Source organism: Ranitomeya variabilis, chromosome 3 (genome assembly GCF_051348905.1).
Source record: "Ranitomeya variabilis isolate aRanVar5 chromosome 3, aRanVar5.hap1, whole genome shotgun sequence".
Classification (NCBI taxonomy): domain Eukaryota; kingdom Metazoa; phylum Chordata; class Amphibia; order Anura; family Dendrobatidae; genus Ranitomeya; species Ranitomeya variabilis.
This window is the reverse complement of record NC_135234.1, coordinates 173,130,416-173,145,534: the sequence shown is the minus strand read 5'-3', so window position 1 is coordinate 173,145,534 and position 15,119 is coordinate 173,130,416. Positions and strand designations below refer to the sequence as shown.

Below are 15,119 nucleotides of genomic sequence, written 5' to 3'. Positions count from 1 at the left end.
ATCCTGCAGTGCCAGACGTGTCCCACTGCTTAAGCCAGTACATGTCCGGGCCCGTCTGAAGTTTGCTAGAGAGCATTTGGATGATCCAGAGGAGTTTTGGGAGAATGTCCTATGGTCTGATGAAACCAAACTGGAACTGTTTGGTAGAAACACAACTTTTCGTGTTTGGAGGAAAAAGAATACTGAGTTGCATCCATCAAACACCATACCTACTGTAAAGCATGGTGGTGGAAACATCATGCTTTGGGGCTGTTTCTCTGCAAAGGGGCCAGGACGACTGATCCGGGTACATGAAAGAATGAATGGGGCCATGTTTCGTGAGATTTTGAGTGCAAACCTCCTTCCATCAGCAAGGGCATTGAAGATGAAACGTGGCTGGGTCTTTCAACATGACAATGATCCAAAGCACACCGCCAGGGCAACGAAGGAGTGGCTTCGTAAGAAGCATTTCAAGGTCCTGGAGTGGCCTAACCAGTCTCCAGATCTCAACCCTATAGAAAACCTTTGGAGGGAGTTGAAAGTCCGTGTTGCCAAGCGAAAAGCCGAAAACATCACTGCTCTAGAGGAGATCTGCATGGAGGAATGGGCCAAAATACCAACAACAGTGTGTGGCAACGTTGTGAAGACTTACAGAAAACGTTTGACCTCTGTCATTGCCAACAAAGGATAGATTACAAAGTATTGAGATTAAATTTTGTTTCTGACCAAATACTTATTTTCCACCATAAAATGCAAATAAAATGATAAAAAAACAATGTGATTTTCTGGATTTTTTTTTTCTCAGTTTGTCTCCCATAGTTGAGGTCTACCGATGATGTAAATTACAGACGTCTCTCATCTTTTTAAGTGGTGGAACTTGCACTATTGCTGACTGACTAAATACTTTTTTGCCCCACTGTATGTGCCAGGAATAAAGTCAAAACAATAATGAATTTAAAGTAACTTTTAAAACTTTATTGAATGAAAAAGAAAAATGACATACAAAAAAATCCAGCGTACAGACAAAAACACAAGTTGGTGGGTGACCCACCACAGGAACCCTAATAGTAAAAGGCCCCAGCCATAACTAAAGTGTAGATCAGATTATAGATCACTGGTTATGACCATATCATAATGGAGATTGGGAACACAAATGACATCAATCCCACAGGGAAAGTGTAGTTGATAATAAGAAGCTCACCCTTCAAACACCCACACACTTTTTAAGTTAAAAAAAAAAAAAAACTCCCTGAAGATCTTCATATCCTTAAAGGGAACCTGTCACCCCCAAAATCGAAGGTGAGCTAAGCACACCGGCATCAGGGGCTTATCTACAGCATTCTGTAATGCTGTAGATAAGCCCCCGATGTATCCTGAAAGATGAGAAAAAGAGGTTAGATTATACTCATCCAGGGGCGGTCCCGGTTCTGTTCTGGGCATCGCGGTCCAGTCCGGGGCCTCCCATCTTCTTACGATGACGTCCTCTTCTTGTCTTCACGCTGCGATTCCGGTGTACAGTACGTTGTCTGCCCTGTTGAGGGCAGAGCAAAGTACTGCAGTGCGCAGGCGCCGGGCCTCTCTGACCTTTTTCCCCTTTTTTTTTTTTTTTTTGTGACATTTCAAGCAGCTTTACGTCAGAAAACTGGCATAAACTGCTTGATGAATCAGGTCCTCAGGGTTTCTGCTACGAACATGACCTAAAAAATAATTACTCCTGCTTTTCTCCTGTTCTCTACCTCAAGGGTTGGAGAGCCTCGAATACCCAGATATCAGCTTCTTTTTATCTCGCATTATGCTTTGGGGCTCGATCACACTCTCATTTTTTGCTGTGTTTTCATAGAATTTACCAATTCCATTGACACATATGAAGTACACGTTAACATTTTTCCTACAGAGAATTGCTCATGATGATGTCCCAAGGCCAGCATCTCCTCCAGGCTCCATTACTATACACCACAGGCAGTCTCCATGTGGATAAGCACTGCAAATATTACACATGGTGACGTCTATATACAAACATGTGACTAGGACCTGACGTATGCGCTCTTGGCAATGTGCCATGTAACTTCCCAAGGAGTATACAGTCATGGCCAAAAGTTTTCACACCCCTGAAATTCTGTCAGATAACTCAGTTTCTTCCTGAAAATTATTGCAAACACAAATTCTTTGGTATTATTATCTTCATTTAATTTGTCTTAAATGAAAAAACACAAAAGAGAATGAAGCAAAAAGCAAAACATTGATCATTTCACACAAAACGTCAAAAATGGGCCAGACAAAAGTATTGGCACCCTCAGCCTAATACTTGGTTGCACAACCTTTAGCCAAAATAACTGCGACCAACCGCTTCCGGTAACCATCAATGAGTTTCCTACAATGCTCTGCTGGAATTTTAGAGCATTCTTCTTTGGCAAACTGCTCCAGGTCCCTGATATTTGAAGGGTGCCTTCTCCAAACTGCCATTTTTAGATCTCTCCACAGGTGTTCTATGGGATTCAGGTCTAGACTCATTGCTGGCCACCTTAGAAGTCTCCAGTGCTGTCTCTCAAACCATTTTCTAGTGCTTTTTGAAGTGTTTTTGGTCATTGTCCTGCTGGAAGACCCATGACCTCTGAGGGAGACCCAGCTTTCTCACACTGGGCCCTACATTATGCTGCAAAATTTGTTGGTAGTCTTCAGATTTCATAATGCCATGCACACGGTCAAGCAGTCCAGTGCCAGAGGCAGCAAAGCAACCCCAAAACATCAGGGAACCTCCGCCATGTTTGACTGTAGGGACCATGTTCTTTTCTTTGAATGCCTCTTTTTTTCTCCTGTAAACTCTGTTGATGCCTTTGCCCAAAAAGCTCTACTTATGTCTCATCTGACCAGAGAACATTCTTCCAAAATGTTTTAGGCTTTTTCAGGTAAGTTTTGGCAAACTCCAGCCTGGCTTTTTTCTTTTTTCGGTGTAAGAAGTGGGGTCTTCCTGGGTCTCCTACCACACAGTCCTTTTCATTCAGACGCCGACGGATAGTACGGGTTGACACTGTTGTACCCTCGGACTGCAGGGCAGCTTGAACTTGTTTGGATGTTAGTTGAGGTTCTTTATCCAACATCTGTACAATCTTGCGTTGAAATCTCTTGTCAGTTTTTCTTTTCCGTCCACATCTAGGGAGGTTAGCCACAGTGCCATGGGCTTTATACTTCTTGATGACACTGCGCACGGTAGACACAGGAACATTCAGGTCTTTGGAGATGGACTTGTAGCCTTGAGATTGCTCTTGCTTCCTCACAATTTGGTTTCTCAAGTCCTCAGACAGTTCTTTGGTCTTCTTTCTTTTCTCCATGCTCAATGTGGTACACACAAGGACACAGGACAGAGGTTGAGTCAAATTTAATCCATGTCAACTGGCTGCAAGTGTGATTTAGTTATTGCCAACACCTGTTAGGTGCCTCAGGTAATTACACAAATTGCTGTTAATTACACAAATTAGAGAAGCATCACATGATTTTTCAAACCGTGCCAATACTTTTGTCCACCCCCTTTTTTATGTTTGGTGTGGAATTATATCCAATTTGGCTTTAGGACAATTCTTTTTGTGTTATTTCATTTAAGACAAATTAAATGAAGATAATAATACCAAAGAATTTGTGTTTGCAATCATTTTCAGGAAGAAACTGCGTATTATCTGAAAGAATTGCAGGGGTGTGAATACTTTTGGCCATGACTGTATGTAGCTGGTAAGCCGTTTGGGATACAGTAACCAGACAGCCATAATACACCAGGGTTAGATTACAGTGGAGGCTCGGGAAGAATCGGAAAAGCCCACTAACCATTCTCATTGCAAAGATGTAAACAGTAATGAATGACGCCATTCAAATTTACTGCAGCCTGTAAAATGAGATGGATATAGATCGCATCATTTCGGTGGCTGGGGGAGGGGCTCCTTCTCCTGTCAGATCGGCGCCCCCCCCTCCCGTGACATCAAGAGTGTTCGATCCTTGGTGTGTTGACCTGAGGTCGTCATGACTATCGCCAGTCTACGGAAAGCCTGTTAGATCAGGTTCACAACATGGTCATAGAGTCTTCTGTCAGTGTAGCACTAAGGCTGGAGTCACGCACAGCCTCTAAAAAAATCGGTCCGTTTTCCACAGATGAGAATCGCACAAATGTATCATGAACAGTGATCCGTTTGCAATGCGAGGATGCAATTTTTTTTTTCTCCAGAAAGTATCCGTGTGTCATCTGTATGACATCCATATGGTGAGATTTTCTCGCTGGCTTGCAAAATGGACCAAATATTTGTGAAAACATATATACAGTGTATATATAATATATAGCAGAATAGCCAGTAATTCAATTGTCAGCTTTTGCTAAATCCTTACCGAACCAGACAGGATATGAGACATGCTTTACATACTGTAAACCATTGCATATCCGTTATATTTTTATATGTCCCTCCCTAATAATGTTAGCAGTGTGTATTCAAAATTTGGGAGCTGTAGGTGTTATATTAAGGGGTTAATTCATGGAAAAAAATGCCGTTTTTTTTTTTTATAGAAACTGGCGTTTCTTTATAAAAATAGAAAAAACAGCACAGTTAAGAGGTAGGGTGCAGACTAATCATAGGTACATACCAGTAAATACTTATCCAAAAAAGTTGAGGCCGCACACCAAATCCAGAGTTACAAAGTGCTTTTTAAAGGGAACCTGTCACCTGAATTTGGCGGGACCAGTTTTGGGTCATATGGGGTTTTCGGGTGTTTGATTCACCCTTTCCTTACCCGCTGGCTGCATGCTGGCCTCAATATTGGATTGAAGTTCATTCTCTGTCCTCTGGAGTACACGCCTGCGCAAGGCAATATTGGCCACATGGTTCACACAATTTTCAGTCTAAAATTCAAGTGGCACTCCTTCCTTTCCGAGCCCTGCTGTCCACCTATACAGTAGCTTTCCACCACATATGCGGTATTTGTGTACTCAGGAGAAATACACAACCAGTTGTATGGTTCATGTTTTTCCTTTTACCCATTGTGAAAATGGAAAATTTGGGTTAAATGAACATTTTTGTGAGAAAAATCAATGTTAATGTTAGTTTTTTTTTTTTCATTCCACATTCCTTTAATTCCTGTGAAGCACCTAAAGGGTTAGAAAAAACTTACTGAATGTAGTTTTTGAGTACTTTGAGGGGTGCAGTGTTTTTTTTTCAAATAGTGTCACTTTTAGGTATTTTCTGTCATGTAGGCCCTTCAAAGTCACTTCAAACGTGATATGGTCCTAAAAAACCACTCTGCTTTGTAAATTTTGTTGTAAAAATGAGCAATTGCTTATCAATTTTTAACACTTTAAACTTTCTAATGAAAAAAAAATGTTTCAAACATTGTTCTGATGTAAAGTAGACGTGTAAAATGTTGTTTATTAACTATTTTGTGTGACAAGGGCATAAGAATTACAAGTTAGAACATTTTCAGAAATAAACACAAGTCATATCAAACTGATTTCTCCGCTATCATGAAGTACAACTTGTCACAAAACAAACAGTCTCTGGATCAGTGGGATCCGTTGAAGCGTTCCAGATTTGTTACCTCATAAAGTGACAGTGGTCAGAAATTAAAACATTGACCTGGTCATGAAGGTGAAAACAGGCTTCGGGGTCAAGTTGAATGTACAGACAATTAAGACAATCTCGTATCACTGTAGACTCCTTGGCATTCCGCCATTGTAATGGCTCATAGTGTGACTGATCAGGCATCATGCCATGATTTCCGTTTTGTAATGGAGGCGATAACATAAATGTGAACAGAGCCTTACAATTATGTTTCTATAATAATAATCATTGTCTGTTTCCATTAGGGCTGTGTGGAAGACTAACTGACAGCTAAACAACTACTGGTAAGAAGTATGTTCCCATGGTCAGTAAACGCTGTGTGTTGGACGCTCCATACATCTGCAGCCTCTAACCCGCAGCGTCCATAAGTTACAGCGTAGTGGATGCGATTTCAAGAAATCTCATCTCCACTATGTGTGCACCGACGCTCGCGGCTTACTCTACAAACCTACCTTTGCCCGACATTGCCATCTCTGTGTGCGGTTCCACCATTACTCCAAAGCAACATGCCCGCTGCCTTGGAGTCATCCTTGATTCCGAGCTTTCATTCACCCCCCACATCCGATCACTGGCTCGCTCTTCTTATCTGCATCTCAAAAACATTTCCAGAATTCGCCCTTTTCTTACTTTCGACTCTGCAAAAACTCTTACTGTCTCACTTATTCATTCTCGTCTGGACTATTGTAACTCTCTACTAATTGGCCTACCTTTTACCAGACTCTCCCCGCTCCAATCTGTCCTGAATGCTGCTGCCAGGATCATATTCCTCGCCAACCGTTACACCGATGCCTCTACCTTGTGCCAGTCATTACACTGGCTACCCATCCAATCCAGAATCCAGTACAAAACTACTACCCTCATCCACAAAGCACTCCATGGCTCAGCACCACCCTACATCTCCTCTCTGGTCTCAGTCTACCAACCTACCCGTGCCCTCCGCTCTGCTAATGACCTCAGGTTAGCATCCTCAATAATCAGAACCTCCCACTCCCGTCTCCAAGACTTTACACGTGCGGCGCCGATTCTTTGGAATGCACTACCTAGGTTAATACGATTAATCCCCAATCCCCACAGTTTTAAGCGTGCACTAAAAACTCATTTGTTCAGATTGGCCTACCGCCTCAACGCATTAACCTAATTATCCCTGTGTGGCCTATTAATAAAAAACAACAACATAATCACGTTCCTCCATCATGTTCTCATACACTTTATGCAGTTAATAGCCTCTGTGTCTGTACTGTTACATACTTAGGCAGTTAACTGGTTCATGCAGCTTTACATGAACACCCGAGCCTTACACTATGGCTGGTCCAAATAACTAAAGCAATTGTTACCATCCACCTCTTGTGTCTCCCCTTTTCCTCATAGATTGTAAGCTTGCGAGCAGCAGGGCCCTCATTCCTCCTGGTATCTGTTTTGAACTGTGATTTCTGTTATGCTGTAATGTCTGTTGTCTGTATAAGTCCCCTCTATAAGTTGTAAAGCGCTGCGGAATATGTTGGCGCTATATAAATAAAATTATTATTATTATTATATTATATTACTTGCGGAGACAGACACGTGGCGCGTCTTTCGAGACCGCAGCATGTCCATCTATAAATTGATATAGATATCCCACCCATAGAATGTATTGGACGCAGTGAATTTGCACGGTTCAATGAAAACATGCAGAGTCACCTGCATTGAAAAGCCAGCAGCGCTTTGGACTCGGGGGACATGTGCTACGTCCAAAGCGCTGCCAATTACTGACCGTGTTCACATACCCTTTTTTTTTTTTTTTTTTATTTACATTTTTACTTTGCACCCTGTTTCCATAAAGTTAGCAGTCACACACAATTCGGTGGTACATTGCATCTCCTGCATCCTCTTCACCTATTGCCTTAGGCTACTTTCACACTAGCGTCGGGCTCGGCCCGTCGCGGTGCGTCGGGCCAAGGTTCCCGACGCTAGCGTTGTCTCCGCCGCACAACGGGGGCAGCGGATGCATTTTTCCAGCGCATCCGCTGCCCCATTGTGAGGTGCGGGGAGGTGGGGGTGGAGTTCCGGCCGCGCATGCGCGGTCGGAAAAAGCGGACCGTCGTGAGCAAAAAAACGTTACATGTAGCGTTTTTTGGTCCCGACGGTCCGCCACAACACGGCGCAACCGTCGCACGACGGTTGCGACGTGTGTCAATCCGTCGCAATACGTCACTTAATGTTAGTCTATGGGGAAAAAACGCATCCTGCAAGCACTTTTGCAGGATGCGTTTTTTTGGCAAAACGACGCATTGTGGCGGATTGCAGTTAACGCTAGTGTGAAAGTAGCCTTAGCTGCCGATACATATGAAAGGTAGAAACTGCCATGATTGACCAGATCCCCAAAAAACCCCAGCTAATGTATGTAGGGGCCTCACAACTCTCCTTTGACTAGCTAAATTTAGACTTTCTGATGGTTTTGTGCTTGGGGGGAGCTACGCTACCACTAGAGGAGTCCACCAGTAGCTTATTCTCCTCTTCTGCAAACATGTGCTTCTCTGAGCCAAACGTTCATGTCTATGGAGACGTGAGGAGAGATGTTGACTGGCCGCCACTTATCTAATGTGCTCCCATATTTGATGGAAACTTTGCCTATCAGGAAAATAATGTAACATGTATTTTATCCCATAAAGAAGTGGTCACAATGACAAAAACCTGACAGACTCCCTAACATCCAGTGGATGAAATTATAGGCAATTCATGCAATGCAGAATGCATAACTTGAATTAACATATTGGCATACAAAGTGAGAAAACTACAGGCCCGATTCATTATTGCATGTGCACGTGTTTTTTTTTTTTTTTTAATTTAATCTAGCTTTTGGTGGTTTTTCATGTGCAGCTTATTTTAATTTGTACCTTTTTAAAATCATGTTTCACCTCTTTGCTTTTTTTGTGTCACTGTGACCAGAGTTTGAGGTTTTCAGGTGATTCATCAGTTGCAACTTTTTTTTAAGTCTCTAAATTTTTCTGCAAATATGCTTCACTCACCACCTCAGAGTGGCTTTCTGTGCACCAATAATTTTGTGTACATTTTGCGACAATTTAGCAGAACATGCAACTTTTTGTACTCAAGTTAAAGACAAAAATGAAGTGCAAAAAAAAAAATCGATCAATGTCACAAGACAAAAAAAATGAAAATGATGAATTAGACCCGGTGCTTCTTCCTCTCAGATCTATATTCTGTATTTCCTACAATGTCTAATGTCGCTGAGTAAGAGTATGAATTGGCAGATGCTGAGTCATGGTTTGGATGTGTGCCGTCACTGTGTTTGGCAATGGTTCCTTCACAGAATGATGCAAGTTTTCCAAGAACTTCAGCTGTGAATGAATAGATTACACTCTGAAGAATACATACACACGACTCCACTGACGTGGGAAAAACCTGCCTGCGTTCTTCTAGTGTACAGATATGTATAGACGCTAAGTACTCGAATGTGAAGAAGTCGTTTGTTGCTATAAAATGTACTTTTGGTGAATTAGTGATTTCTAATTTTGTCATTTTGAGACTCAAACAATGTATAATGTGAGACTAAGGGCAGCACTGAAGTCAGAGCTCTGCAATGGCCAAGGTGCACAGACATATTTGACATCTGTACCATTGCAGCAGCAGTTGTTTTTCCTTTGCAGCGGTGGTTTGGTACCTAAGAGATGAACGGTGCATCCGCCATCCCATAAAACATGGACTTTTATGAACTTTTCCAGGACGTCCCCCTGACAGCACTCTGGAGGACGTCCTCCTTGCAGGGACAGGAAAAACAACACGAGAGGTTAAAAGGTCCCACTCTGCCCCCTTTCCTTCAGTGTTTTTCCTGTCCCTGAATGGAGGGACACATGAGAGTCAGCAGAAGCTTACCGGACTGGAGGGCTCAGGGGGATCGTGCGGCTGGTCCAATATCTTTCCCCCTCGTCTGTAGCCCAGGGCAGAAACTTCCTGGTGGGAGTCTCTCTGCCCAGAGACCAGTCGAGCGGACGGGCTCCTGGGTGAGCCGCTTCCTCCCGGGGGGGTGGGAGGGGTCAGCGCTTCCGGAGGCAGCCGACCAGCGTAGAAGTAAGTGGTCATAGTAGCCGAAGCGTCACTTCCGGTGATGTCAGCGGACGTAATATCCGGTGACGCCGGCGGCCTAGCAGGCGTTCCACGGTGTGGGATGCGGAAATAGGCATAATAATCGAGCGCCGATCCTTGTAATAGCAGCGCATATCCGCCCATCTTTCCACAAGCGGGGAGAAAGGCGGGCGCCAGATTTGAATTAAGTCGCGCAGACTTCCGACCACAGGGATCCGTGGTAACTCAGTCCAGAGTCACGAGGTGGCGCAGGGACTGGAGCAGAGGTTCTGCAATGCCGGAGACAAGGGGTGAGTGCAGCGGTGCTGCTATATCCTTCTGTCAGGGGATGTCATATTTACCCAGGCCTGATTGTTTTTTTTAACAGAGGATATGGAACTCAGGAGTGAGGAGGCAGGAGTAAGTGCACATAGCGCAGATGTACCTACTCACATACTTGTAGACGCTAAGCAGTACCCATTCTTATGCTTAGGATAAGGAGGTCCCGCAGACACCCCTCCCAATGACAGAAAAGTCAGGCAAGGCCTTGGCAAAGTCTAGACTGTGCTCCATATGTCATGTAAAGCTGCCAGAAGCATATAAGAAAGATCTTTGCAAATCCTGTATCTCTAAAGTTGTAAGAGAGGAACAACCAACATTCTTATCAGAGATGAGGAGTCTAATTCGGGAGGAGGTACAAAGCTCGTTAGCTACCATGGCACAGCAGTATCCTTCCAGCCCAAGTCCGAATCGCAAGAGACCGCGAATGGATTCAGAACAAGGGGATATGGATATTTCTTCTAAAGAAGAATCAGACTTTAGGAGTTCGGATCAGGAAGAAGGAGAGCTGCCTCTAGGAGAACAGGATCAGGGAAGGAAGTTTCTCTTTCCTGTAGAAGACACAGAAGAATTAGTTCAAGCGGTGAGAAATACGATGCAGATGAAGGAAGAGCCGCGTCCAAAGTCCAGACAGGATTTGATGTTTGGAGATCTTCTCAAAGACAGACGGTGTTCCCAGTGAGCGAACACATCATACTTATGATACTGCAAGAATGGAAGGATGCAGAACGTAGACGGGTGATGTCCCGAGAATTTAAAGGCCGTCTACCGTTTGACCCAGAGGATATCAAAACATGGGAAGAGATCCCGAAAGTCGACGTACCTGTGGCCAAGGTTACAAAGAAAACAGCTATTCCCTTTGAGGATTCGTCAAGCCTCAGAAATGCCATGGACCGCAAGGCAGATATTCTTTCGTCGAGCTTGGGAAACATCAGCAGCCCTGATAAAGGCTAACATAGCTGCCACGTCAGTGGCCAGGTCCATGTGGGCTGATATAATTTCTTCCCTACCCATCATAAAATCTGCCACGGCCTTCATGGCTGATACGTCAGCGGAATTAGTGAGATTTGCAGCCAGAAAGAGTTCCTTATCTAATGCAACCCGTAGGGCTATATGACTTAAATCTTGGTCAGGAGATAATGCCTCTAAAAATAAGTTATGTGCCATCCCCTTTTCAGGATCCAGGGTATTTGGACAGGCATTAGATGACATTTTAGAGTTCGCTTCGGATAATAAAAAAGGTTTTCCCGAGGATAAACCTAAGAAATTTCAGCCCTTTCGGAAAAGACCCCCACCTCGCAAACAACCTGACTATAGAGAACAGTGGAGATCCAGCAGAGATGCCTATAGAGGATCCTATGCTCAGAACAGAAGGGGAAGAAATTCCCTTTTTGGGTCAAGCTCTAGACCTAGGAGACAATGACGCCATAGGTATAGGGGGCAGGCTCAGTCTTTTTTTGAACAACTGGAGGTGGATCACAAAGAACGCATATGTCCTCAATATAATATCCGAGGCCTACAAGATAGAACGTATATCTCACCGACAATTGTGGCAAACATTTCTCCAATGTTCTCAGACCTTCAGAAGCTGTTCAGCTCTCAGATCATAGTACGGGTTCCCACATCAGAAATAGGCAGAGGTCACTACTCTTCCCTATTCTCAATCCCAAAACTGTCAGGAGAAACACGCACGATAATAAACCTAAAACCTTTAAACGTATGCGTCAAATACAAGAGGTTCAGAATGGAATCAATAAGGTCAACCATCCACCTTATAGACAAAAATTCTGTAATGTGACCTCTCGACCTGAAGAGTGCGTATTATCAGGTCCCAAACCATTCAACTTCTCAGGAGCTTCTAAGGTTTTCGGTAAGATTTCCGGACCAAACCTGCCACCTCCAGTTTCAGTGCCTCCCGTTCGGCCTTTCCTCAGCACCAAGAATATTTACAAAGCTGGTGGCAGAGGTAGTGGCATACTTAAGAAACTAAGGAATTACAATAATTCCTTATTTGGACGATTTTTTTCCTGGTAGCCAAGGCAAAAGACGCTTTACTCCTACACAGAGATCGAATTATAACAGTGTTGGAACACCTGGGTTGGGTCGTAAATTGAAAAGTCACACCTAAAGCCCGAGTCTCGGAAGGTATTCCTGGGAGTTCTTCTGGATGCTACCTCAAAACCATCCTTTCTGCCAAGAGAAAAGCAGGAGTCAATGAAAAAGTTGATCATAGAATTCCTGAAGCATCGGGTTACTATAAGATCAGCCATGAAGATCTTGGGAAAAATGACGGCTTGTATCACTTGTAGTAATCTTGAGTGAGCTTGGGCCCATCTTACACAAGATCAGGTTCTCTTGGTATGGGATCGTCGCCAGTCGTCTCTGGACAGAATAATTTAACTATCAACGGCAGTAAAGAGATCATTGCGGTGGTGGACACAATGCAGCAACCTAAGAATAGGTGTTCCATGGACCTTGACCCCTTGTTTGGTGATCACCACAGACGCCAGTCAGTGGGGATGGGGAGCACATCTAGAAGGAACTTTCGTCCAAGGCAGGTGGCCCGAAGACATCAGCCACAAATCGTCAAACTACAGAGAGCTTTACGCGGTTTGGGAGGCTCTAAGAAGAAATCGTTCTCGCCTAAAGAACAAGCATGTGAAGATCCTAACAGACAACATGACAGCAGTATCCTTCCTAAAACACCAGGGAGGTCCCAGACACAAACCGCTTCAAGCGTTAAGGCCCCGTCTCACATAGCGAGATCGCTAGTGAGATCGCTGCTGAGTCACTAGTTTTGTGATGCAACAGCGACCTCCATAGCGATCTCGCTATGTGTGACACGTACCAGCGATCAGGCCCCTGCTGTGAGATCGCTGGTCGTGTCGGAATGGCCTGGACCTTTTTTTGGTCGTTGAGGCCCCGCTGACATCGCTGAATCGGTGTGTGTGACACCGATCCAGCGATGTCTTCACTGGTAACCAGGGTAAACATCGGGTTACTAAGCGCAGGGCCGCGCTTAGTAACCCGATGTTTACCCTGGTTACCAGCGTAAATGTAAAAAAAAACAAACAGTACATACTCGCCTTTCGGTGTCCAGGTCCCTTGCCGTCTGCTTCCTGCTCTGACTGAGCAGCCGTACAGCGAGAGCGCAGCGGTGATGTCACCGCTGCGCTCTGCTCTCACTGTACGGCCGGATCTCAGTCAGAGCAGGAAGCAGACGGCAAGGGACCTGGACACCGAAAGGCGAGTATGTACTGTTTGTTTTTTTTGGTAACCAGGGTAAACATCGGGTTACTAAGCGCGGCCCTGCGCTTAGTAACCCGATGTTTACCCTGGTTACCCGGGTGCTGCAGGGGGACTTCGGCATCGTTGAAGACAGTTTCAACGATGCCGAAGTCGTTCCCCTGATCGTTGGTCGCTGGGGAGAGCGGTCTGTGTGACAGCTCCCCAGCGACCACACAGCGACTTACCAACGATCACGGCCAGGTCATATCGCTGGTCGTGATCGTTGGTAAATCGCTTAGTGAGACGGGGCCTTTAGCACAAAGGATATTTGGGCGGAGAACACAGTTCTGTCAATTACAGCAGTGCACTTAGAAGGATCTCAGAATGTCCTGGCCGATTACCTGAGCAGGAGGAAAGTCTGTCCAACAGAATGGGAACTAAATCAAGAAATCTTCCAACTATTGTGTCACCGTTGGGGGACTCCCAAAATAGATTTATTTGCCACAAGAAAAAATTCAAAGGTGGCCAGATTCTATTCCCTCAATCCTTCGGACATGCCGGAAGCAGTCGACGCCTTAAGTCAAACATGGGACGAACCACTCTTATGTTTTTCCTCCATTGGCACTCATTCCGATGGTACTCAGAAAATTTCAAGAAGACCAGGCAACAGTTCTGATGATTGTACCATTCTGGCCAAAAAGAAGCTGGTTTCCGTTGCTGGGATCCATGACAACAGAGAACCTGTAAAAGGAGAGGGTTTTCCTCCACCATTTACTAAACTTATAGTTACCAAAAGGGGAAAACCTCCCTACACCTCTATTGAGGTCCGATATTAACTATTAACGCCGAACTTGGCTATTAATAATTAATATCCACTTAATAATACCACAACGTTATCTATTCCTTATACTATACACTAACTGAGACAAAACCGTGCATCAATAAAGGATATTTATTACACACACACAAGTCTGCAGTATATAACATACATATATATTAGTACTCAAGCTGGTGAATATATATATATATATATATATATATATATAGATAGATAGATAGATAGATAGATACTACAACTCTAATACAGTAATATCACTACAGTATGCAGTAATATAACAATATCCAGTAATATCACAACTATACCACAATATAAAAACCACAATTAACAGCCCGCTTACCCAAATCACACATGCAATATCAGCCCTCCCAATCTATAGCTTACTAACCCTAAGGCATGAGGTTACAGGGCCTAGTAAGAAAAGGGGATACAGAGTATACTTATCCACCATCCATGGTGATTCCAGGCAATGCAGCCACAGCAAGAGAGCCCGAGCACATGTGTCTTGTGCCTTTTATGTGACCAGCCAAAAGAGGTGTGTCCAGCCCCAGGTGTGTGGGGATGAGGTCACAAGTCTATTGTCCACTGGCCTAAGTCTAAAGGTACCTTCACACTAAACGATATCGCTAGCGATCCGTGACGTTGCAGCATCCTGGCTAGCGATATCGTTGAGTGTGACAGGCAGCAGCGATCAGGATCCTGCTGTGATATCGCTGGTCGTTGGTTAAAGTTCAGAACTTTATTTGGTCGTCAGATCGCCATGTATCGTTGTGTTTGACAGCAAAAGCAACGATACCAGCGATGTTTTACAATGGTAACCAGGGTAAATATCGGGTTACTAAGCACAAGGCCGCGCTTAGTAACCCGATGTTTACCCTGGTTACCAGTGTAAAATGTAAAAAAACAAACAGTACATACTCACCTTCGCGTCCCCCACCGTCTGGCTGGGACGGCAGAGACACAGGACCGGCTGGGACGGCAGAGACACAGGACCGGCTGGGACGGCAGAGACACAGGACCGGCTGGGACGGCAGAGACACAGGACCGGCTGGGACGGCAGAGACACAGGACCGGCTGGGACGGCA

The 15,119-nt window shown here is 44.4% G+C and overlaps 1 protein-coding gene across 2 annotated transcripts in view; it reads left to right on the top strand.

Annotated features, from left to right (window-relative positions):
* The window catches only part of LOC143815565 (mitochondrial glutamate carrier 1-like), a 49,296-nt gene that overhangs the window by 6,433 nt on the left and 27,744 nt on the right, over positions 1 to 15,119 (top strand). The window contains exon 2 of one of the 2 annotated variants that reach the window (XM_077294886.1): positions 5,816 to 5,854. The exons of the other annotated variant lie outside the window; for it this stretch is intronic. The gene's annotated coding sequence lies outside the window, so the exon portion shown is untranslated. The remainder of the gene's footprint in view (positions 1 to 5,815; positions 5,855 to 15,119) is intronic. 2 annotated transcript variants of the gene reach the window in all.